Source organism: Ornithorhynchus anatinus, chromosome 14 (assembly GCF_004115215.2).
Source record: "Ornithorhynchus anatinus isolate Pmale09 chromosome 14, mOrnAna1.pri.v4, whole genome shotgun sequence".
In the NCBI taxonomy this organism is placed as follows: Eukaryota; Metazoa; Chordata; class Mammalia; order Monotremata; family Ornithorhynchidae; genus Ornithorhynchus; species Ornithorhynchus anatinus.
The window spans coordinates 5,050,617-5,077,560 of NC_041741.1; the positions used below are offsets into that span (position 1 = coordinate 5,050,617).

Here is a 26,944-nt window from a genome sequence, read left to right on the forward strand (position 1 = left end):
TGCATGTTGCCGTGATTTTGCTCCAGTGGCATTCTGGGCAAGAGACAGAGGGAAAAGCTGCATAATGGAAGAAATAGGAAGATGGTGTTGACTCTGTTGAAACATGCTGGCTCGGTGTTCCATTTTCCTCATCCTTATAAGAAGGAAGATGCCCCTCGCCAGGTACTCAGTTCACTAATCTGCCTGTGCCTGTTACATGCTTTTAGTTTGTGGATCCTTCGCTACTTAGAACCTGTTAGAGTGAAAGCCCTTTGTGGGCTGGGAACATGTCAGGAAAGGGTGAGAATGCTTGCCCTTAAAAGGTAATTCATTGAAAATGATTCCTTAATTAATCATAACCTAAGATTAACAATGCTTCTATTGTGCTTCTGTTGTGCACAGTTTTCTACTGTGCTTTCCCAAGTGCTAAGAACTATGTCTTGTTATAATAATAATCATGTTGGTATTTGTTAAGTTCTTACTATGTGCAGAGCACTGTTCTAAGCGCTGGGGTAGACACAGGGGAATCAGGTTGTCCCACGTGGGGCTCACAGTCTTAATCCCCATTTTACAGATGAGGTAACTGAGGCACCGAGAAGTGAAGTGACTTGCCCAAAGTCTCACAGCTGACAAGTGGCCGAGGCGGGATTCGAACCCCTGACCTCTGACTTCAAAGCCCGTGCTCTTTCCACTGAGTCACCTCTGTTAGATGCCCAGTAGATACCGTTACTGCTGCTATTATTACTATTACTACTAGTTGTGCAACTCTGTACTCATTGCAATTAAAATTGTCACTCAAGTGTTAAGCACAGGGAACTAATTATGCTTCAGGCTTCACTGCACCTTTTTGTGTTTTTGCCGGTCTGACTGAAGGCCTCTGTTGTGTGTGGTCATGTGCTTAAAAAAGTGAAACACTTCAGCAACTAGAGCAATACAATTACGTAAAATAATCCTCATAATGGAAAAGAACTGAGGTCTCTGTAGATATTGGTCTGATAAGACTTAGACCACCTTTTCCGTTTAAGTGCAATAATTTACTAAAACATTATTTCATCTAAGGTGTCCTGTCTTGTCTTATGCTGTTGAGTCGTCTCCGACCAATAGCGATGCCACGTACGCAGCTCTTCCAGAATGTCCTACCTTCATCTGCAGTCGTTCTGGTAGTGTAACCATAGAGTTTTCTTGGTAAAAGTAGGGAAGTGGTTTACCATTGCCTCCTTCCGCTCAGCAAACTTGATTCTCCACCCTCGGCTCTCGCCCATGCCACCGCTGCCCAGCACGGTTGAGTTTTGACTTGTAGCAGATTGTCTTCCGCTTGCTAGCCACTGCCCAAGCTAGGAATGAAATGGGTAGGCCTCCGCTTGTTTCTCCCTCCCGTAGTGGAGAATGGTAGAATACTGGAAGTTCTCCAGGTATGACCCTGAGAGGGGCATCTAAGGTGAATTATGCAGCTGCAGAATCTTGCTAGAAGTCCAGGATTGAACAGACACTTGGTTATTTTCCCCCTCTGCTATTTTGTCTTATTCTTTGACTGGTGTGACACTTTGCTCAGTGAGTAAACATCAATCGAGGGATTATCCTTATTTTCAAAGTTACCTATTGAGATAAGTGAGGATTTATTTTTTTCCCCTCAGTAGTTGTTTGAGGTCTGGATCAGCTATCAGGTGAATGATAGAAGTGTTTCACTGAATTTATTTTTTCTTTTTTGGGGAGCGAGGGATTCTCTTATCCAAATTTGTCCTACCTGATTGCCGATGACACTTATTAGCAGATGAGACAAGCTAAGGAGAAATTAGAAAATGAACAATCTCTCTGGGAGCCATTGTTCAGATGTCCAGTGCAGCAAGAGGTTGACTCTTCACGACCTTAATATTGGGTCGAAAGTCACGTTTTTATGGAGAAAACACTGGGTTTTTGAAAAAGCACCTACTTATTTAAGGCTTTACGGATGTCTCGTTCTTGAATTTCTCTGTACTGTTTTTGTATCTTTTGAAAACTGTGTGTCTGTCCGCTTCTTGGGGAAACTCATTACATAGGCTTCCCACTTTTAGGGGGTGAAGACACCCCACTCATACTTAGTGGAGTCCCGGTAGGCTGATGGTGGTGACACGAGGTTAGGAGGGGGTGAGGCGGGGAGGGAGGTGGAAAGAGGACACTCAGCTGGTTCAAAGAGTCAGACATCTCCTTCAAGACAGCGGCACATTCTGTGATTCCCTTACTCTCCGTCCACATTTGTGACTATTAGGCGTGGCCCTGGCTGTCATGGCCAATGCAGAAACTTCTTGGCCATCATGGAGATTGTCCAACCCTACACCTCTCCTGTGCTACTTGAATAAACCACCATCTGAACCACCATGAATAACCACCTTGCCAACTACATAACATGACATGCAGATAGTCAGCCGTTACCTTGCTGTATAAGTGAACACTTCTTTCTAGGGAAAACACACACAGCTTTCTGCAAACGAGGGTTGGCCTTGGGGTTGTGTGTGTGTGGGGGGGGGGTAGGGGATAGACCAGGGGCCTGGGAACCAGTAGGACATGGATTTTAATGCCGGCTCTGCCACATGTCTGCTGTGTGATCTTGGACAAGTCACTTCACTTCTCTGTGACTCAGTTACTTCATCTGTAAAATGAGGATGAGTTGAGCCCAAGGTGGGACAGGGACTGTGTCCAACCTGATTAGCCTGTATCTACCTCAGTGCTTAGAACAGTGCCTGGCACAGAGTAATTGCTTAACAAATACCATAGTAATAATTATTATTATTTTGCTACTTTTCACTTAGTACAGTGCTCAGCCATGGTAGGTTCTCAATAAATAGTCCGCAGGCTTCATTTTCCCCTTCGTAGGTAACGTGTCAGTAACCCAGAACTTCAGTTCCATATTTATTGGTTATGTGTGTGTATGCTATTAGCTTTCTCAGCCCACACCAGTGAATTTCTCGCACTTAAAAATATTTTAGTGGTATTTAATGTAATGCAAGTCTTCCCTAAATTTAGTCCACAATTCAAATGGACTGGGGAAAATGCTGAGTTTCCTTTCAGGCAGTATTTCTGTGGCATAATGTTCAACCAACTGCTTTTGAAATGTTTCCCAGTCTGAGACTGTATCTTTTAGGGAAAAGGCATTTCAGGTTTATGCTTTCAAGCAACTGCATAAGTCTTTGGATTTTGATTTTGTTTTTATTCTCATTTAATTGAAGAAACCAGCAAGGAATCTCAGCTTACAGGGTAAATGGCAAAGCAGTTTTAAATCCTGTGCCAGTCTCTTGTGTTTTAGCCCTGCTGTTATAGTTTCACATTCATCAGAAAGGCAAAAATGGATTCCTTTTAGGACTGGCTTGTTAAATAACGCTGAAATGAGTGTTCAACTAGGGGAACCTTTAAAGTGTGCTAATACTGGTTGTATTTTTGATCACCACCCCAGGAGGCTGGGGTGGGGGAGATGTACGACCATAGATAGAAGAAGAATAATGTGAAACATAGCTATCATATGTAGTATACCTTAATCATTTGGGTTTGACGGATAAGCATATTATGCCTCTGAATTGAGAACTGCAAAACGACCAGGAGTAAACAATCTGACATCAATGTGGCATTTACGAATGAAGCCGCATCAGTATAATGCGAAGATTCCTCTGAGTTTTAGTGGTGTCATTGGTAGTGATTCGGAATGGAGTTCAGCACAGCAGCCCAGCCGCTTCAGTAACCATGCTGCTTTTTATCTGGCTCAATGTCAAGCAAACTTCATGAAGATTTAAAGCCTCTGAGATAAGAGTGCAATTGAAAATGCATTTCTATTATGCATTTATAGCAATGCCATTCTATTCGCTTAGCAAACTGAATTTAAAACACAGGAACCATTGGGAATGGTAATTTCAGGGGTACAATACTAATTTTCCCAGGCCACTTTTATGACAAGTCATTGTAATATTCCATTACTAATGTCAATTTGGTGCCGCAGTGGATGTGATGATATAACTGGTGAATTATTGGTGAGAAATCTTCTAAATGTAAAGCTTTGCTTTTTTTTTAATTTAAAGTGCTTGGGCCTGGTATTATTATAATAATAATATTGTTAGTATTTGTTAAGCGCTTATTATGTGTCGGGCAGTCTACTAAGCACTGGGGTGGGTACATGCAAATTGAGCTGGACACAATCCTGGTCCCATGTGGGGCTCACAGTCTTAAGAGGCCTTCCCAGACTAAGCCCCATTTTTCCTCAGGTCCTCCTCCCTTCTGCATCACCCTGACTCGCTCCCTTTGCTCTTCCCCACCCTCACCACAGAGCTCTTAGGTACATATCTACAATTCTATTTATTTATATCGATGCCTGTTTACTCGTGTTGATGTCTGTCTCACCCGCTCTAGACTGCGAACCCGTTGTGGGCAGGGATCGTCTCTCGTCGTTGTCGTATTGTACTTTCCAAGGACTTAGTACAGTGCTCTGCACATAGTAAGCCCTCAATAAATACGATTAAATGACTGAATGAACCCCCATTTTACAGATGAGAGAACTTGAAGCACAGAGAAGTGATTTGCCTCAGGTCACATGGCAGACAAGTGGCAGAGCTGGGATCAGCACCCATGACCTTCTGACTCCCAAGCCAGTGCTCTGGTTAGCAGGACATGTGGTCAGGCAAGCCATTTTCTGCACATCCAATAACTCCATGACCTGATGGTCCTAGGGATGAACTGTTTTCTTCAGCAGTCTTCTGGGCCTGGGTGATAGTCTATTGAACTGACACCATTTGCTCTCCCCATCTTCTCCCCCTCTAGGCTGTAAGTTTGTTGTGGGCTGGGAACGTGTCCATTTAATTCTGTTGTATTACACTTTCCCAAGTGCTTAGTACAGTGCTCTGTACGTAATGAGTGCTCAGTAAATACCATAGAGTGATAGCTCTTCAAAGCCCTTGTGAAATCGCATCTTCTTTGGTTTATCTCAGCCATTTTCCCACCTTACGTTACCCACCTATCACTTTTGCACTTCTCTGCCACCTAGGCATCAGTATTCACCCTCTCTTCTCTCCCACCTCCTTAGGGCTTAGACACATATCTTTATACCTTTATTACGGTCTCTTATCTGTAATTTGCTTTTGTCCATCTTCCCTGCTGGACTGTAAACCCCTGGAGGGCAGACAAAGAGCTTTATAGTTACAGTATTTATTGAATACTTGCTCAGTGCACTGTAGAGTATTAAAGTCTGGGAGAGGATGCACAAATGCTTAGTATAATGGTTTGCATACAGTAGGTGCTCAATAAATACCGCTTATTGATCGCTACAACCTACAAGTTTCATTGTTTCCATTTTATCTAGGTTAAAAATGATTTGCCCCTTGAATCATTTCACCTTGAACTGCTGAGCCATTTCAGCAGCCTAATTGAAAAACAGCTATAAATTATTCACTATCTGCATTCTAGGCATGAATTTGCAGATTCTGGGGGGCTGTGTAAGAAAACACTTTTTCCTGTTTGAATGGTAAAACAGGCAGTCCTGAAGTCTTTGGCATCTTAACTAGATGTTAATTTTAATTTAATGGTAGGATTGTCTTCCATTTTGATGGCAGGTCACAGCACCTATTCGATCTCCTGAGATAAGGACAGAGACTCTCCTGCCATAGCTCTGCAGATCCAAGGATGCCTCCGTAGGTAAGCCCTTAAATGGTCTCTTTCTGGGTGTCTTGGTGTTGTTAAACATCCTGACGTTAAAGAACTCTCTTTCTCCCGTTCCCCGAAGATGCAGGCGCAGATCAGTTGAAGCTGGCAGCCTATAGGTTTTCCAATGTACCCAGCGACAGTAGCCCCTGAAAAAAGGAATTGTTAGGCACAGCAGGCATATTTAGTGTTAGTCAAAATTGGGACAAACATGAGAGAGTCAGTGATTTGGGGGATTATATAGAAACTAATTGCCCAGGTATGGGTAGAGTTTGGAAAAAATCTGATATCTTTTTGGCTGGGGAAATATCACAAATTGTATAAAGAAGGTTTAAACAATGTTCATTCATTTCATTCATTTAGTCATATTTATTGAGTCCTTACTGTGTGTGAACCACTGTACTAAGGGCTTGGGAGAGTGCCATATAACAATAATCGGACACATTCTGTGCTCACGATAAGCTTAAAGTCTAGAAAGGGAGACAGAAAATAATATAAGTAAATAACTTACAGTTAGGAACAAAAGTGCCGTGGGGTGGGGAGGGGGGATGAACAAAGGGAGCAAGTCAGGGTGACACAGAAGGGAGTGGGAGAAGAGGAAAGGAGGGCTCAGTCAGGGTAGGCCTCTAGGAGGAGATGGACCTTCAACAAGACCTTCAAGGTGGGGAGAGTAATTGTTTGTTGTATATGAGGAGGGTGGGTATTCCAGGCCAGGGGCAGGATGTGGATGAGAGGCTGGTGGTGAGATAGACAAGACTGAGGTACCATGAGAAGGTTAGCATTAGTGGAGCAAAGTGTGTGGGCTGGGTTGGAGTAAGAGAGTAGCGAGGTGAGGTAGGAGGGGGCAAGGTGATGGGGTGATTTAAAGCCGTTGGTGAGGAGTTTTTGTTTGATGCGGAGGTGGATGGACAACCACTGGAGTTTCTTGAGTGAGGAAACGTGGTCTGAATGTTTTAGTAGGAAAATGATCCAGAAAAATGTGGGAAAATGAGTGAAGTCTAGTAGTCTAGGAAAGAAGAAGTGGGATCGAATCCTCATTTTACAGATGAGGAAACTGAGGCTGAGAGTTGAGTGACTTCCTCAAGGACACAGAGCAAACAAGTGGTGGTCAGGATTAGAACCCAGGTCCCCAACTCCCAGGCCTGTGCTCTTTCCACTAGGCCACACTGCTGTAAGCTCATTGTGGGCAGGGAATGGGTCTGCTTATTGTTGTACTCTCCCAAGTGCTTAGGACAGTACTCTGCCCACGGTAAGTGCTCAACAAATACAACTGAATAGATGAATGAATGCTTCTGTACAGATTGGTTATATTTATGCTAAAAATATTCACTTAAAACTTGCTCGATGAAGCTCTAGCCTGGCTGGGGGAAGTTCTCCGGCCGTTGATCCTTTCTCTAGATCCCAGCCCGGAGTTTGAGCTTGGAAGGCTCCCCGAGGGTCTTGTCTTGCCTTATGCTGTTGAGTTGTCCCCCACCCAAAGCCACACCATGGACACGTCTCTCCCAGAACGCCCCACCTCCATCTGCATTCGTTCTGGTAGTGGATCCACAGAGTTTTCTTGGTAAAAAATACAGAAGCGGTTTACCATTGCCTCCTTCGCAGTAAACCTGAGTCTCCGCCCTGGATTCTCTTCCTTGCCTCTGCTGCCCGGCACAGGGGAGTCTTGACTTGTAGCAGATTGCCTTCCACTCGCTAGCCGCTGTCCAAACTAGGAATGGAAATGGGTAGGCCTCTGCTTGACTCTCCCTCCTGTAGTCGAAACTGGTAGACCACTGGAAGCTCTCCAGATGCGACCCTGAGAGAGTCTCTGAGAGTCAGACCTATAATTTGTCACGATCTTGGGCAGGTTGTTCCAGAGGCACACGCAGGTTTGAGCATACGGTTTACGTATGTCTTCCCAATTCATTAAAAGAGGTATTAACACTCCCTCCTTCGGGCTGGACACAACCAATTATAGTTCTGCAACATCCTCTGTTATAAATTGTATCCTTGCTCTGGATGTTTTCATTTTTCATTTTACCATTTAACTGTGGAAATTTGATGGTAACTGCTCATTAAGCGAGACGCTCTTTCATACACTTTGGCAACATTTGGAGTATTAATTAAGGAACAACATATTAATGCCGTTTTCAAAATGAAGTTTTCCTTTGAATAGTGGTTTTTGAAGCCTACATGGGTTTGAAAATACTGTTTATTACTTTAAGCATAGTAAATGTATCCAGTTTGGGTAACTGCTTTAGAAACCCTCATGTTTTGATCCAGCATCCCTCCTTTCAGAGAGGGAAAATGAAAATATTTTAATTGAAAAAGACCAACAGAATGAATCAGTGGTATTGAGTGAGCATTTACTGTGAGCAGGATATTGTGCCAAACGCTTTGGAGAGTCCCAGAGCCTTAGAAGATATGATCTCTGCCCTCGAGGAGTTTACAGTCTAACGAGATAATTTTCATAGAGGAGAAAGGGGAAGTTGATAGGCAGATAAGTAAGTTTTAGGAAGGCATCATCAGAGAAGTTTCAGGACTGGGAGTCAGAGGACCTGGGTTCAAATCCTCACTCCACCACGTACCTGCCATGTGACCTTGGGCAGGTCACTTAACTACTCTGTGCCTCAGTTCTCTCATCCGTAAAATGGGGACTGAATACCCGTTCCCCCTCCTACTTAGACGGCAAGTCTCATGTTGGATCTGCTGATCTTGTATCTACAGCAGTGCTTTGTACAGTGCTTGGCACATAGTAAGTGCCTAACACATACCACAGTTATTATTATCACCAGTGTTGTTCACACAGACCTGGGTTTGGTGGTTTAGTGAGTACTCTGAAGAGTAAGTCAGAGTTACTGTAGAGATCCAGCACTGTGTAGTTTAGCATGAGATTTGACCATCTCAGATCTGACTATGGCCCCAAAAGCCTGGGCAGACATAGGTGAATAGAATCAGCGTCTTAGGAAAATATAAGCTCAGGCATATCCAACTAAACTCCTTGTGTCTCTGGGCTATCTAGACCCTTAGCGGCTATTTTATGGGGTGCATTCCGGATTCCTGAAGATTAGTTGTCCGGGAGTGGCCGGCAGTGGAGAGGTGGCAGAGGGAGTGTTAGGGGGAAATGGCTGGTGTTTTACCAAATTTTGCGGGAGGGTATACTTAAGAATCAAGGGTGAACCCCCACCGCAGGGAAATCTCCAGGGAAAGCCAGGAGAAGCAATTTTAAATTTACCCCAAACAAACAAACAAAACCCCGTGGAGAGCTACAGTCCTCTCTCTTGATATTGTCTCGGTCTGGCCAAAGTGAGGAAGAACTCCCTGGTGATGGATTGTCAGGATTTGGAGATTTAGATGCCAGTGGCCACCGTGGAAGAATCTGTTTCCACTGGGGCTGTAAATGTCCAATTTCAGAATATTTTATGGCGGTTTCCAACAGGCATCTTCACTCTCTTCCAGGATTCTGGGATTCATATATCTAAGAATTTAGGGCCAATTGCAAATCAGCATTTATACGGAAACAGCAATACAGTGTGGGTACTTATACAGCTCATAACATTATGTTTTCAGGCAAATGATTTTTATGTGATAGGTATATATTATCTACGTGTTGAGGCCGACACTTTTATTTACTGACTATAATAAGCGTTTTTATGATAAATGGAAATATTTGTTATGAAACAAAGTCAATGATACCTACTCACATTCAGCTCTTAATGTCAGCATACTTTAAAGTTCCCAGCATCTGCAGCAGTGAGGGAGGACCAATTTGAAAACAGTGACGTTCATTTTCGGTCCTAACCTTGGACTCCTTTATTGTCACCCTTATTATTTCTATGAAGACGTATTGTAAATGATAAGTCCAATCATGTATTAGGAATATCCATTCACAAAAGGATATTTTGTTGTTCTATTTTGACTCGGAATAGTTGCCTCATTTTCAAGTGATAAATCATACTGACTGTCGTGTTGCAGACCTCAGAGTATAGGAAAACTGAAAGGAAATCTTCAGAACATTTATTAGTAGGAGTGCGGAGTAAAGCCTATGGGTGATTCCCCATGGAAGTGTAGTTTGCTTTTTTTGGTTTTGTTTTGTTGCTGTAGTAGATGTCCATTTGCTCTTAGAAGTGAAGCAGTGTGGCTTAGTGGGAAGAGCTCAGGCCTGGGGGTCAGGAGACCTGTTCTAATCCCACCTTACTGCTGTGTGATCTTGGATAACTTCTCTGTGCCTCAGTTATCTCATTTGTAAAACGGCGTGAGCTCCATAAGGGACAAGGGCTATGTCCAATCTGATTTAACCTTTATCTACCTAAGTGCTTGGAACATAGTAAATGCTTAGCAAATACCATAATTCTTCATCCTCTTCTTCTCATTATGAGCTGTGACTTTTCCACGGCACATCACCATTTATCACAGTGGGAGATCTTTATTCCACTCAAAAGTTCTATTGCTTTTATTTTCAGTTCAAAAAGGATTTTCTCAATTTTTTTTTTAATGTCAAAGATTTTAAGCCCTCAGTCAAAAAGAATGAGGATCATATATTCAAAAGGCGGTGTCCACCTCCCCACCCTAACACCAAACATGAGCATGCTACTTAGGACCGTGCAATTGGATAATGTTGATCGTTTTTACCCCTGAGTCCCTGTGGAACCACAACAGTTAGGTTTCACTTTGTTCCCATTGGGTCCATCTAATCCCTTCTGATCGGACGTCATACTCTGAATATCGTGTAATTAACGGAGTGACTTTCGACTCCCCGGGCTCCTGAGGCAAAGTAAATAAAAGGCTTGTTCTCTGGATTCCCCTCTGCATCTTCAAAGACTGTTTAAGATTCATTGCAGAAATGATGGATTTTATTAATAACTTCAATCGCCTAGGCAATGTCTGCATTTTCAGTAAAGTAACCCAAGTTCCAAAAAGAAGCACTGTGGCCTAATGGATAGAACACGACCCTGGAGGTCTGAAAGACCTGGGTTCTAATTCCGGCTCTGCCACTTGCCTGCTGTGTGACCTTGGGTAAGTCGCTTCACTTTGCTGGGCCTCAGTACCTCATCTGTAAAATAGGTATTTATACTATGAGGCCCATGAAGGACATGGACTGTGTCCAATCTGATTAGCGTGTACCTACCTCAGTGGTTAGTACAGTGACTGGTGTGTAGTAAGCACTTAATAAATACAATAAAAAAAGTATCTGGCTATTGGAAAGAAAAAAAAGGGGGGGGGGTGACCAGCAATGATTCTTTGACCAACTAGTTCAGCCATGGCAATGTAGTTCCATCGGGATCGACATCTCAATTCTTTGTTTCTTTGTGTCTTTCCAGCTGACATCCTCATTGCTTCTGCACTCAGAGCCACCCAGAGCACGCACACACACACACACACACACACACACACATGTATCAAAGTACATACTTTTTAAGCATTAATTTATTCACCTATCCAATTTTCCATTCTTTGTCTTCCTATCTGCAAATGATTCTGTGACTGTCTCTCCCATTAGATTGAAAGCTTCTCGAGGGCAGGTAATGTGTCCTTTACTTTTATTGTAATAACGTCTCTCCTAACCATTCAGGTCAGTGCCCCAAGTACAATCAATAGATCAATCAAATGGTATTTACTGAGTACTTACTGTGTGCTGAGCACTGTACTAAATGCCTGCCCACAAGGGGCTTACCCAGTAAGTCCTTAATAAATACTAATGATTGATTTGTGTGATGGATGCTCCATGTAGTGAGCACTATAGGTTAGCATGTAGTGAGCACTATAGGTTTCTGATAAAGATAACCTTCCAGAAAGGGGTGTTGGATACACCTTCTCCCAGAGATTTCTTGTCACCTCTGAATGAAGACTCATGGGTCTAGGTCCACGAGAAGCAGCGTGGCTCACTGGAAAGAGCACGGGCTTTGGAGTCAGAGGTCATGGGTTCAAACCCCGGCTCTGCCACTTGCCAGCTGTGTGACTTTGGGCAAGTCACTTAACTTCTCGGTGCCTCAGTTCCCTCATCTGTAAAATGGGGATTAAGACTGTGAGCCCCACGTGGGACAACCTGATTCCCCTGTGTCTACCCCAGCGCTTAGAACAGTGCTCGGCACATAGTAAGCGCTTAACAAATACCAACATTTTTTTTTTTTTTTTAGGTTTTAGAATGAGTCACTACTTCAAGTCTTCCAAACCTGTCTGGTTGTATTATTATAGTACTTATTATTTTACTACTTGGAAAGTACTTACCATGTGCCAAGCACTGTACTGAGCACTGGGGTAGCCACCAGATAATCAGGTTGGACACAGTCCCTGTCCCACAAGGCGGTCACATTCTAAGTAGGAGGGAGTAGGAAACCGAGTCACAGAGAAGTTGACTGGCACAAAAAGGTCACCTAGCAGACAAATGGTAGAGCTGGGATTAGGACCCAGGGCCTCTGAGTCCCAGGCACATGCTTTATCCACTAGGCCAAGCTGCTTCACACAGTACATGTCTGTAAAGGGTATATAGGTTCATGCATACTAAATAATCATAACCATTGACCCCAAGTTTCCCTGAAGGACCTGGTAGGAACATATTGTTTCCCTGCTCACATATAGGAAATCAAACTTAGAGATTTTAAAGAAATCTTCTCTCGTGGTACTTCAAATTCAATTTATCAATTCATGAGGTATTGAAAAGTTTTAAGTACGATGACTTTTTTTTTTCCTTATCTAAAGCAAACTTCCAAAAACTTTAGACTGAGATCTTTCCTTCCACTGGAGGTAGACAAGGATACATTCCCATTTTGGTCTTGAGAACTTTTTAACTTCTTTTCCCAAAACTTCAGAAAGTGCTTTTCAGAATAGGCATTACTCCAAAAGCAATATGTCAGGGGTTCATTCAGTATTTCTGGAATTTGAAAATTGATTTTGAATGTTGAAGTTTACAAGGCTGAGATATAACCACTTTTTATTATTAGGTCGAATTTAACATTTGCCAGTTGATAAACCAGCTCTGGACCGAATAGTCTAAAGTCCTTCTTCCCTGGCTTACACTAAAAAGGTAACGAGCCTCCTAATGTTTAAATAGGATAGTGAGGTAGATTAAGCAAATACTTAACGAAGAAAGGACAATTGGCATTATTTATTCCACTTTATAAAAATCCAATATACTTAGGCATTGACATTTCAAAATGGGTCTGCGTTTGCAGATTTATCAAGGGCAATTTCTCAGAGTAAAAGAAGATGCTTAAGTCTTTTCTCACTGACGCAAAGTTTTAGTTAACTTGAAATATACCCAGAGGAAAATGGTTTTGTGGAGGTAAAATAGCCAAGTACAGTAAAGTTTTCTTCTTGGGCATGCTGAGGGCGTGCCTGGGTTGTGACAATTAGTCAGAAATTTGTAATCACAAACTTTCTCCAGAGACCCAAGTGAGACCTGTGAACAGACATTAGACAGCATGTCATGTACATGCGTGACTTTTAACTGGTCAAATTGGGAAATAAGCATGACTGCAACTATCATAAAGAGGGCTGGCTGTGAATCCTCCAGTGATTCCAGAAATCGCAGAAGAGATATCATCCGGGAGAAAGAGTTCTGTCTCTCTCCTGTTAGAGTTTAAGCTTAGTGCGGGCAAGGAACATGTTCTGTGCCGATACGGTACTTCTCCAAGAGCATAGTTCAGTGTATTGCACCTCGAGGAGTCTCATAGATATCATTGATTGACAGTAGGTAGGAATATTAATTAGTTCTGCCAGTCTTGCAAATCTTTTAAGGAATCAGTTGGTCAAGAATGCCTATATATGGGGGAATCTCTGCCTTGCCAGTAGGGCAGCGATTACTAGTTGGCCAGGTTTTTTATTTATGGTATTTAAGCACATCCTATTTGCCAGCACTGTACTAAATGCTGAGGTGGATACAAGCAGTTGAATTGGACACAGTCCTTGTCCCATGTGAGACTCACAGTCTCAATCCTCATTTACAGATGAGGTAACTGAGGCATAGAGGAGTGAAGTGACTTGCCCAAGGTCAAAGAGCAGACAAACAACAGAGCTGGGATTAGAACCCTTGACCTTTTGAGTCCCAGGCTCATGCTCTATCCACTGTGCCATGCTGCATCGGGTAGAAAATGGTTCTCTGGATTTAGTGAGCAAAAAGATAGGAGCTCTTTCGAAATTTAGATATGGGTAGCAGACCTCAGGAAAGTGGAATTAGGTTTAGTTTTGAAACCTTGGGATATTAATCAGTCATTTTAATAACCCTGGACTATCACTACCATCAACATTACCATTCAAGGGTGACATCTTGGATTGGTGTCGAGAGGGATGATATGCTATTGGGCATGAGTGAGCACCCATCATTTCTCATTAGCAGTTAAATAGTATAGGCAGCAATTTGCTTTCATATGGGCATTTGAGTTTGATGCTATCATATAAAATCCATAAACATAACGGCAAGACATAAATTCCTACAAGTGGGTTGATGGAATTTTCTCAGTGCTCGTAGGCCCAATAAAACTTTGACTGTGTCCTTTTCCGAATGGACTGAGGAAGAGAGCCTTGCAACTGGGAAACATTGAATCTATACCTGCCATCTTGAGTGATATAGTGAGAGCCGGGATTATCACCACCTCTGTCCTGAGCGTTTATCGCGTGCTCTGTGCAAAATGAGGAAACGTGTTTGGGTGATGTGATTTCTACTCAGGGCTCTGAATGTCAAAGTGAAGAAATTCAATGAAGCTTGGATAAATGGCGGAACTAACTATGACTCTCAAGGGAGAGATCTGAATTTTGATCTACACAAAACTAAAAAACCCAAAACACCAATTTAGTTTGATGGCTTAGCAGTCTCTCCTTTCAGGAATCCCTTCTTCTAAGTAATCTGCATTTCTCCTGCTCTTGATGACTCTGATCTGTTCTTGCTCTTTTCTTAGCGGAGATGTAAAGCTGTTAGTCTCTCCCCTTCATATAATCTTTCACCAATTGTACCACAGCCATTGATTTATCCTGAGCCTTCTCACTCCCGGGTTTATTAATTCCAATTACTGACCTTGAAGCCATTGGTCTTAAAGTTTTGTCAGTGCATAGAACACGCAATAAATGCCCAGGCCAGAGGTGGTGATTTCCACTGCTCTCAAGTGGTGGTGCCAAAGGATACCCAGTTCTAAATAACTTCTTTCTCCAAGGGGTTAAAATTACTCTCTTAAAGGTGTTCTTTCACAGGATCCCTCTAGGCTCTGTAGAGCGTAAGGATTAATCTTTTGATTTTATAAATGAGGACCTAAAAATGCCTTTCACCAGTCTTGGCAGCGGTTGTGATGAAAACATTTCAACTCAGGTCTTCTGATTATCTTATTTGCTAAGAACCTTTTCAGAAGATTGACCTTATTTGCTACTGAATGAAAAAAAAAAAGAATTAGCTACCTGTGCGTTCATCTTCATGGTGTCTGTCTAATTGGGTTATAAAGTAATGCAGGATAACTCTTCTGTAAGAGATTGAAGGAATATGAACACCTTCGCATCTTTGCTGTCACTGGCACCTCTTCCTAAACAAATGAGAGACTACTGATTTTATCGATTTTCTTTTTTTTTTTTCTTTTTCTTTGTGTACCTTTTGGGACAAGGACTGAGATTAACTTTTCTGGACAAGTGAATCTTTTGGATTTATTTTCAAGGAGGACATTCATTTCTTCTAGAATCTCTTCTAAGAGAGTGAGCAGCCATTAATATTTGAAGACAACACTACTGATAGTGAAATCCTATCCTTGGGTATAGGCTTGGCTGAAAAAGGCTCACAACCGAGGCCCCATTCCACACAGGCCAACCCGACCTCTGTCTAGGTTTGACTCCTTAGGCATTTTCCTTTAAGGGAATTGCATTTTTCTAAGTTGCTCCTATCCCCCGCAACTCAGCAGCAGTTTTCATACATGATTAATACCCAGGTATCATTTTCAATATTAACCTTGTGCCGTCCGATAGGACAGAGACAGATCGAGCCAAACTGGAAGCGGGGACGCATGATCCATAATGATCAGCTGAAGCAACTCTGTGACCATGAAAATAAACCATAACACAGATGAGCTTTAGCTGATGCAAACTCCCTGGGCCAGGAAGAACACTCTGAAAGACTAAACTTTCAGATACCAGTCCAGGCCCATGGATTACTCACAATTTGATGGTGTTATCTCCTGATTATTTTTCTGGGGAGAGGTTACATTCACTCTCTGTCCATCCTGAAATGTTTTTGGTTTTTCTCTACTAGAATGGGTGAGTCAGTTGGTGCATGTGTGTGTGAGAGAGATGCTTAGAAATTATATTGTCTAGGTTTTTTATGGTATTTGTTGAGCATTGACTATATGCCAGGTACGGTACTAAGCGCTGGGGTGGATATTAGCTAATCAGGTTGGACAGAGTCCGTGTCCCACGTAGGGCTCACTGTCTAAATTCCCATTTTGCAGGTGAGGTAACTGAGACACAGAGAAGTGAAGTGACTCGCCTAAGGTCCCATGACAGACAAGTAGTGGAGAGGGGATTAGAACCCAGGGCCTTCTGACTCCCAGGCCTGTGCTCTATCCACTAGGCCATGCTGCTTCCTACGGCATAGTGGATAAAGGCAGGTTTGTGGCAGGCCAGAAAATTCTTGTTCCCTGCATAATGGCACAACTGCAGTCTTCTGATCCCTTTGCCACATTTTAGAGTCACTGCCAAACTGAGGGTAGATAGAGCCATGTTAATCGATGTGTCAGGTGGCTTTGATCATGACAAACATTTTTAAGCCCTTAGAAACTCTGAAGCACTTTACTAAATACCTGGGAAGTTGTGAAAGTCAATCAAGACACAGTTGCCAATTGATCACGGGCTTCCCTTGTAAGTCAGGGAGGACAGACCCTTTGAACAATTAGAATATAATCCAGCCAACCAGAAAAACAAGTTTAAATTGACCATTTCAAAAATATCAAGACTGACATATTGATATTCTGCTACATAGTACTTGGAAGGAGACAGCCTTTTGCTTCCTCGTCGGCCCAGGTAAAATGGCCTCGGCGAAACAACGGGCACAGCCTTCTAAACTTTCTGACTCTTGTTCATATGGTTTCTTTGCCCACCCACCCTCCCCCACCTCCCGGTCAGAGGGGCAGAGCTTGTTCACTGGGGTGTCGGCCTTCAGAGTTGGGGCTGACCAGGCCTGTGGACCTTGGGACTCTGGTGAAGGAAGAGCTCAGTGTTGTGAGATCCAGGGCCTCTCTCTTCCTCCCCACCCCCTTTAGATGTTGTTTCTGTTCAGATGAGTTTAACCAGATCCGGTAAGGATTCTGAAAGAGAAACTAGAACCAGTGTTGCAAACATCAATCCCAGAAATACAACGGGGGACAGTCTTTTTGTGTGCACGTCTGACCAGGACTGTGGATCCTGAATTGGCCTGTCTAAAAGAAACACACACATAATATTTCTCTTCAGCTTCCATGGTATGTTTGACTACAAAGGACAACTATGTATATTGTGGATCCATCCAGCGACTCTGCATTTTGGCACGGTCACTCAGTCAATCGGTGGTATTTGCTGAGTGCTTACTCTGTGCACAGCATTGCTTTAAATGCTTGATCGAGCCAGAGACTCTAATAAGTTTAGCTTGGGGCTTCTGTTTTTGCAGAAGATGTAGGCTCAACAAAAAAGTCGCAAAGACCTGTCTTTGCAGAAACTTCTAGCAAGTACACACACACAGTCCTCTAGACTGCAAGCTCGTTGTGGGCAGAGGACATGTCTACCGACTCACTCGAGAGCCTAGTACACAGTAAGCGCTCAATAAATACCACTGATTGATAACACAGCAACTTGAGTGTCCATCTAACACCAGTGGCCGCTAGCCCAAAGACCTCATGAAAGTTCCCTCCTTGTCCCTTTGTTGACTCATACTGAGAACAAGCACTACTTAGCTTTGCTTGAGAAGTTGTCACTGCTAGCAGGATTTTGCTCAGTTTACTAAATGTATTGACTGTAGGATATAAATAAGCCCCTTCCAAACAGATTTAAATGCCGAGCAGTTACAAAAACAGTCATCCATTTCCTCTCATTCCCAGGAGAGCGTGAATAGCAGCTGGTGCTGCCATTTGCTTCAAGTTTAGGAAGCTCACATCACCACACAACTCAAGCCCCTTCCCCCCTGATTGATATGAGGCACGGACATCGATCTCTCCTGCCTGTTAACATTTCCTCATGAAGGTAATTAAAAGAATAAGACAAAACCTCCCAATTAGACTTCCCCGTGGTCACGGCGGATGCCACCTTGCTCCCATCCATTCCGCTCCTCGACAAGTTGACGGACGGCTAAGTCTTGAGCAGCAGTCAACGGGACTCACTTTTTCAAGGAAGTCCTTGCAGCTGGAACAGCAGAGGTACAAATTAGGCGGGTATCAATATTTAGGGATTAAGAAGTTCTTGGAACTTGACCCCTGGCAGAAATGGTGACATATCTGGAAAAAAAAAAAAGCAAGTTCTTAAACATTAGAAATGGGTCCTCCTCACTACTAGCAGATTCTTTATATTCCATTTCCTATACATGGACACCTTCTTCATTCATTCAATGGTATTTATTGAGCTTCTTCCGACAGCAAGTCTCGTTATGCAATCCTGGAAGTCTTTTTTAATTTGTAGACTTTTGCGGGGGGTGATCATTATCCTCGATGTCAGTTATTTTCAAGATAATTTTTATGATTTTCAATTTTTACAGCACTTTTCAAAGCAGCTTCACACTAGTTCTCTTACTTTATCCTTACAAAGCTCCCCTGAGGTGAGCGAAGGTGGGTGGTATCATCCTCATTTCGCATTTGAGGAAACTGAGGCGTAACCACGGAAGTTATGTGACTTACCTGTGGTCACTCAGCAGGAAAGTGGCAGAGCAGGGGTTAGAGCCAGGTTTCCTGATTCCCAGTCTATGCTCTTTCCAGCAGATCACAGAGCACTATTTCAGTCTTTATTTCAATGTATACTTTTAAGCATTCAAAGGAACTGGAAAGCAGGGGACACTCCCAATTAGAATGGAGGTTTGGTAGTCAAAATTCACCTGTTAATTTTGAAGAAAATATGGACTATAGAATCAATTTTCAGCCTCAGTATTAGAGTTGCAGTGCATTAGATTGGACATTTTGCCACCGGTGAATATTTATTTTGCCAAAGAGCACTGACCAGGGAAATTGCGAACTGGAAAAACAGTAGGTGCCCATTTAATAATCACGTTTGACTCGCAAAACTGTTAAAGAGGAAAAATGAAAGAAAATAAGGCTAGAATGGAATGTGGGCCTAAACAAATTGCTGTTGAGACTTATTAACAAGATAAAGTGGAGTCCTGTTGTCTTACAGCTGCCAGCAATATCATTTTCTTATCTCCGGTAAAGCTATTTGGACATTTGGAAATTAAGCTTGGTGTAGAGGAAAGGGAGTCATCCAACTTAACAGGATTTGACATTCTGAGGTAGTGCCACTCAGAACATTTTACCTAAGGCATCGGGCTCTTAAGCCTTTAATTAATCTCAGGATTTAATTTCAGTTTGGTGGAAGCTTGAAATTGATTGGAATCATTACAGCCATATTTTGGGGGAGCCCCACTAAAGTGATTATTTTCTCTTTAAATCACTGTCGCCCGAGTGACCCTTTAACATCGATAACCCTCTCCTTTGATAATCCTTCCTGTAACCCCTTTTCATCACCCACCTTTGGTGTCCACTTACTGTCTCTCTGTGACCTCCTGGTCACTCTTCCATGCTCCCTCCCCCCGATCCTCCCCTTGTTTCATCAGTCTTCTCAGCCTCCCCATTAATATTAAAGAGAAGTTGATGGTGTGCATGTGTGTGGCAGGTAGGGACATGACATGGGGGTTAATTCATTATGGTGTCTATTAAGTAAGTGTAAACATAGTTTATATTAGAGTTTGTCTTCCTCTCTAGACTATAAGCTATTCAGCAGGGAATGTGTCTTCCAACCCTGTTGCATTGTACTTTTCCAAGTGCTGTGAGAACAAGTGTCGTTCTGTGGATAGAGTATGGGCCTGGAATACCAGCCTTAAAATTCTATAGTGCCACCCTGAAAGAGCACGGTAAGAAGCATGCTATATCAGGGAATAGTTGTAGCCTAAACAACCACTCACGACCCCTTTGAGCCCCCAGATTTAATGAGTCCAATCCAGGTTGGGCATGATTAAAAGGTCAAGGCTGGTGAGGCTCTGTTCTGCTACTGGTTGTAGATTGAGAAGCTAAATTTGGTGTTGGAGAAAATATTCACTGGCCAGGGTTTATCAAATTAAACAGAAATGTCACCCCATCAATTTAGTGGCTGGGTCAACAAGGTTTTGCATCAACTCAAGAACATCTTTCTGAATTGTTCTCTGATTAGGGTCATTCAGTCAACTTTTGTGAGCATTAACTATGTGCAGAGCACTATGCTAAGGGCTTGGAAGAGTACAATATAACAGGCACGTTCCCTGCCCACAGTGAGTTTACAGTCTAAAGGGACCTTATACAGGGAACCTGGAAAAGCATGAAAACAGGGTGTACCCTCAGTCTACCTTCAGTGTCGGGGTGGGTGGCCATATTCAGCTACTATGGGGTAGGAAATCCAGTTGCAGATTGTGGACAGTGCTTTCTGGTCCTGTTATTATTGTTATTGTTATTATTGTATTTGTAAAGCACTATGTGTCAAGTGCTGCTCTAAGCACTGCAGTAGATACAATTTAATCGGGTTGGATAGAGTCCCTGTCTCATATGAGCCTCTCGGTCTAAGTGAAGAGAGACGGTAGCTACCGGATGCTACCGTTCCTCAGACGGTAGTGTCTGCGGCGCATAAGCCCAAAGCCTGTACCCTTGTCGTGTCTAACGTGTTAAGAATAGATTATTATGGCTGTCTGGGTTCTGTTCATCAGCAAGGAGCAATCAAGCAGTGCGACTATTAGAAGCTATTTTGCTAATTTTGTGATTGCATAATGGGTGAAGTGACTTCTCTTACCTCGGTTTTGAGAGTACATTTGTATAACTGACAGTCTGGGCTTAATGTACAGTATTGATATTTCAGAAACCTAAGCATATTTACGCAGACAAGTTCAAAAATGAATGCTTATAATCTTGTGTGTGTCTGTGTGTATGTGTATATATATATATCTGTCCTTCATTTTTGAAGAAGAGTCTGTTGACCATTTGGACACCACCACAACTCTTTATACCTTTGGTTTGGTGGGAGACTTGGTATCACATTGTCACCAAACTTTAATAATAATGGTGTTGGTTAAGCACTTACTTTGTGCCCCGCACTGTACTAAACACTGAATTCTATCAAATTCTGACCTTCCTGAATGGGTTTTTGTCAACTACTTCCTCTATCTGTCTGAGACCTTTTTTTAAAAAAAAAAATGACGGAAAGGAAAATCATGTAGTATGTAAATATTAAACAGATTTCTGAACCTTTTTCAATTAGGTACCTCAATACTCTTTCACTGTAATTTTCTACACTTAATGGGCTCTGCTTGAATAAGAATATCCACATGCACTCAAAAGTTTAGCTGTAGTGCCTTTCATATGTGTGATCCACCCATTCCTCCATTCCACATGGCAAAGGTCTGGAGTTACATGTTGTTTTGTGAAGAGGAAGGATCTATTTCAAAGGAGTTTAATCAGCTCCATGGTGGTTTGGTTCCATTTTCTGTGTTCCCATATACTTGCAATGAATTGACTATAGGCGTACGGTGACTAATGGCAAAGTCGATATTGGATGTAGAAATCCTAAGCAGTATTTTTCAGACAAGGCGTATATTCTTTTCCTCGCTTATTAGAGAATGTTTTACAATTCAACATCTTGCTGTTCACTGGAGAATAGAGGAAACTAAAAATTCTGTGTCGGTCCCCGTTTGAAGTCGATTGGAAGTATTTTGCATCCCAAGCCTTACTTGATAGGAGTTTTCACTGTTCAAAGACATCGGATAAACCCCACTACCCCCATCTTAGAGAAGGGGCAGAGGGGCAAGTAGCCCTTGCTTCTGCCAGATATCTGTGTGTTCTGTAGGAGGATGGGTTGGCAAACATGAGTCATCCTTATCTGACCGGAAGGGTCCGGAGAGGGCAAGTGATGCTCAGTTCCTCCACGGAAGTTCTCAGTCCCGAGATATCAGAATCGCAGCTGATCCACTCATTTCCTACCCTAGAAACACGCCTGTAGCCCAACTGCAGCATGACAATGGGCATTAGGAGCAAAGAGGATACAGGGTTCCAGGCAGAAGGGCTTCTTCTCCAAGCAGAATCTTGTTCAGATGAACCATTTGGGCTGTCCTAGTGGTGACCCTGTCAACTGAACTTGGAGCTGACCCACTTTCAGTTCAGTCTCCTCTCTGGGTTCGATGTCTAATGTTGAGTTAAGGTGAGGGGCTGCTCTCTTCCCTTCTCAGTAGTCAGTCAATTAGTGGTATTTATTGAGCACTTACTGTGTGCAGACCACTGTACTAAGCACTTGGGAGAGTACAATATAGGAGAGTTGGCAGACTCTGTCCCCGCCCACAACAAGCTTACAGTCTAGAGGGGGTGACAGACATTAATATAAATAAATTATGGATATGTACATAACTGATGTGGGGCTGAGGGAGGGCTGAACAAAGGGTGCAAATTCAAGGAAAAGGATGTCGCAGAAGGGATATATGGAAAACCTGACGAGGTTCATTATTGCTATTTCTGCTCAGTGGTTGAACACTTCACTGGTGCCGGCTTAGACTTATTTTGATCCCGAGCCTATTATCTCCACTCCCTAACACTGGTGGCCAATTATATGCCATCCAGCACTCGGCTTTTCTTTACGATACTCTGGAAACCTAGTAATATGTGCTTTGGCTTAATTCTGACCAATTACAGAATTTTGGGGTCAGAAGTCACCATCCCAAAACATTAAAAACACCAAGAAACTAGGTCATCTCTCATTTTAAAAGTGAATACACAGGCTATATGCAGACATTCTGGGTGTTTCAGTTTGAAATAAACTCCCCCCTCCCCACAGATGGACTGTATTCCTTTTGGTTGTAACAAACAAATTTTGTTAAACTATTGTGAATAAAGACATCCATTGAAAGTTCAGAAATTGGCTATATTGGGTAGAGAAATGTATGACAAATCCTCATTTTAACAGACTTCAGGAGATTATCTTTTTCACAATCTACAGGTTTTAGAGTACTCATTGGGGAAATTGGCATATTTGATTATTCTGATCACATAAGTCAAATTGGGAACAAATTATAATTATGATTTTTATAATAGTGCTAATCACAAATGACTGCATATTATAATTTTTCTGTTGAAAAAATGTAGGGTTAGCGACCCCAGAAGGTCTATCTGTGGCATTAAGAATTTGACCTCTTACTTGAGTTAGGGATAATAATGAACTTTTAGTTTGGATTAAGGACCTAAATGAACTGAGAAGGCTCTGGCCAACTTCAGTCAGTAAAATGTCTGACTCATTGCCTTTCTAAAAGGCCCAAAAGATCAACGTTCAAACAAAGACAGCATAATTGATCAGAAAACAGAATATCCAAATGGCTGACTTGTGACCTGAGGAGCTAAGGTTTTTCGAGAATCATTGGGATGTATTGAAGACAGGCAGAGTGGAGAGTGAAAGCCGACTGACTGAAAGTTTAGCCCAGCCTCCAACTGTGTGGCCCTGAACGAGACTAAGGTTCACAGTGTTCCTAGCTCTGTAATGTGCTGAGCAATTTGGGAATGTGCAGGTGAAGCAAGATACATGTTTCTTGCCCTAAAAGAGCTGAGAATCTAATGGGTGGGGGAAAATCAGGCCGTGAGCAAGAAAGTCTATAATAAATGGACTTTGGGTGGTCAAAATGCCTAATAAAACATAAACATTGTTGTATTTGTTATGCACTTACTATGTGCCAAGCACTGTACTAAGCACTAGAGTAGATGCAAGATAATTGGGTGGGACAAAGTCTCTGTCCCACAGGTGGCTCACAGTCTACAGATGAGGAGACTGAGGCTCGGAGAAGTTGCGACTTGGCCAAGATCACACAGTAGACAAGTGGCAGAGCTGAGATTAGAACTCTTTTTCTTCTTCTTTAGACAATTCCCGTTCCCTGCTTCTCCATTAGACTGTGAGCCCGTTGATGGGCAGGGATTGTCTCTTTCTGTTGCTGAATTGTACATTCCAAGAGTTTAGTGCAGTGCTCTGCACGTAGGAAGCCCTCATTAAAAGCGATTGAATGAATAAATGAATTAGTGGTTTCTCCTTTAAGTGTGAAGGACAACTCTAACGGCATGCTCACTGGTATTCGATGCATCTTTACTGAAGCTGGCATCCATGGCACGGGGCAGGAAATTATGCATCCTTGGTAAACCGTTTTGTGGACCGATAGGTTTTTGTTGTTGCTGGAACCGAGGTGTGAGCCTGGCTTAATCATGCACATTCCACCTATCCCAACTCCTCCCACTCTGTGGGTTGAAGCATTTGCCTAGCGAAGAGTGAGTCCATTTCTCAGTATTCTACTAAATTGGCAGGAGAGTCCATAGTGGCATGTGTGTTACTGCAAGCTATATTTTGAAATCTTGTCATAAAGCACATTTGCTCCTGTGATTCATTACTTTCCTATGTAAGTTGCAAATGTGGATTCTGCCATCTTAATTGGCTCAAAGCTGAAACACAGGAGTCATCCCTGCTGCCCTTCGGAAAGCGACAGGAAGGAGACAATTACCGACTGTCGATTCACTTATTTGAAAAAGAAAAATGCACAGAAATAACAGGAAGTATTTCCACATTTCACCCTAAGTTACTTGAGGGCATAACAGTGTCTGTTTCACTTACTCTATGCTCCCACATGCCTAGTTCAGTGCTCTGCAACAGCAGGTGCTTGATAGATACTGACAGATGGCAAAGGGTGAGATTGGGTTTGCTTTTGGGTGTAAAGGCACATCTTTGAGGTTCTAGGGCTGAGTTCTGGTGATAGTAATAATTATGGTACTTGTTAAATGCTTACTATGTGCCAAGCAATGTTCCAAGCACTGGGGTAGATACAAAATAATCCTGTTGGACACAGACCATGTCCCAAATGGGGCTCACAGTCTTAATCCCCATTATACAGGTGAGGTAACTGAGGCAAAGAGAAGTAAAGTGACTTGCCCAAGGTCACACATCAGACATGTGCCAAAGATGGGATTAGAACCCAAGTCCCTTTGGCTTCTAGGCCAATGCTGAATCCACTAAGCCATGCTAAATCAACTTCAGCTTTGTTTCCCCTCTAACCATCCCCCTTTCTGCTTCTCTCCCAGAAAATCCCCTTTCACACTTTTCCTTCCATCCCAACTTCAAAATGGAGCTATCATCCAGTCAGACCCCGAGGAGCAGCATGGCCTACTGGAACGAGCATAGGCCCGGGAGTCGGGGGCCCTGGGTTCTGATCCCCACTCTGCCACCTGTCTGATGTGTGACGTTGGGCAAGTCACTTCAAGTCACTTCACTTCCCTGTGCCTCAGTTACCTCATCTGTAAAATGGAGATTAAGGCCGTGAAGCCCTCCGTGGGCCATGGACTATGACCAACCTGATTAGGTTGCATCTACCCCAGTGCTTGACATATAGTAAATGCGTAACAAATACCATTAAAAAAGGGCAGATTCCCAGACTCCACCAGGGCAGCTCACCTGTTTTGGCGGGTAGCGGTTGACTGCTTCGTCAAGTTGTTCGCATGCACCCTGGGTCTAACCAAACTCTGGCTTACACAAATGGCCCGAGTAGGTGCTATGCAGTCATGCCACTTCATCTCAATAGCTAAGGTAAGGGTGTCCATCCTCACGCCATCTCCCTATCTCTTTTGGTACCCCTCATCTCCTCCCTTCCTCCTTTCAACTATCACTCCACTCACTAACTGGTCCACAGGCACTAGCCCAAGAGGACCTTCGAGGGAGAAATTTCAGCCTTTACATTTTCCGTATCAGTCACATCATCCGAATCTCTCTGCAGCAATAGATAACCCCCAAACCCAACAAAACCCACTGCTTCCCCCAACCCTGGAACTCTTCTATTTTGAAAGCAGGAACTCCTAGTTCAGGGGTAGGGATGTTATTGTAAAATAAATTGAGTTTTAATGATTGTGCTGCAGTGTTAAAAACCACTCTATTGTGCCTGTTGTTGAATTGGTACTAACAAGAGTTTTAAATCTATTCCTGGTTAGCTTCATTTAGGATTTAAACTTAGCAGCATCGTGCCAGACTTCACCGATGACCAGGATCTCAGCTGGTTTTACCCCCTCGAAACTCCGCCCGTTAGACTGACATCATGAAAATCTCCCCAGAGGGATGGCTACATTGTATTTCTGATGTTTCCTCAGCCAGGATATCGTCCAAGCACTGCATCTAAAATATTCACGTGTCTTTTATTTTTCATAAGAGCATTATTTGCATCTTTATAGACTTGAACCAACTCGAGCAGAGATTTACTGTTTAGCATTAAGAAGTCTTTTCAACATCCTATTGTTGTTGTGTATAATGTTTCAAACTTATGGCAGAATAAGCCTTATTTAAAATGTGGTATCGAAGAGTATTCCTATCTAAGATAGATGGAAGGGGAATATATGAAAATATATTATTTCAGTGGGCTGTAGCCCAAACTGATCTATGGTGTTAAATGTTCCAAAACAAAATATCTACTGGTGTGAGGTCTGTATTCAAATTCTAGGTTCTCATTGAATGATACTGTGCATCTTATTTGGATTAATAGTGCTTATAGATCTTATTTTCAAGCAAACCGCAGTCAGACCCCGTGTCTTCCATCAACTTTATTGAAGTAAAGATTAGTAGGATATTAAAAGAGAAGGCATTGTTTGGAATTTTGAAAACTCTTATTTGTTTTCTTCCCCTTTAATAAAAAGGAGCACTTCAGAGAGATTTATCTTTATGCCTCAGGACATATACTATAGATGACAGGTGAATATGTGGGAAGAGCACTTTAAATAGAAGATACACTTCTAAACATTTTGGGCAGCTGCATTAAGGGTATTTTTCTGCTTTCTAATTCTTCCTTCAGGGACAGTAGATGGGGAAGCAACCCCAGTAGAGTGTCAGCTTCTCGTGGGGAGAGAGTACGTGTTATGCTTATATTGTACTTTTCTAAGCACTTAGTGTAGGTCATTGCACTTAGCGGCCCCAAAATAAGGCCAATTACTTCTATTAGTACTTCTACTATTTGATGTAAGATTTGTAATTTGGCTACTAAATGGACAATTTGGCAGGATTTAGTTTTGTGAGTTTTCTATGATCTGCTGAATTCCCTTTCTGATACATAGCGGTTAGGTATGCGGCACCCTCACTCCTGCCACAACCTGTATTTTCAATCACTTGTATTTCTTGG

General features: G+C 42.6%; 1 long non-coding RNA gene and 1 other non-coding gene across 2 annotated transcripts in view; one reads left to right on the forward strand and one right to left on the reverse strand.

The window, feature by feature from the left end:
- LOC120638820 overlaps positions 1–26,944 on the forward strand; it is a 273,112-nt gene that overhangs the window by 86,733 nt on the left and 159,435 nt on the right. Inside the window, exon 3 of the long non-coding RNA XR_005660799.1 lies at positions 5,547–5,628. This is a non-coding gene — a long non-coding RNA (uncharacterized LOC120638820). The remainder of the gene's footprint in view (positions 1–5,546; positions 5,629–26,944) is intronic.
- LOC114816865 lies at positions 7,301–7,439 on the reverse strand. The gene has a single exon (XR_003764669.1). It is a non-coding gene; the product is annotated as a small nucleolar RNA SNORA7 (small nucleolar RNA).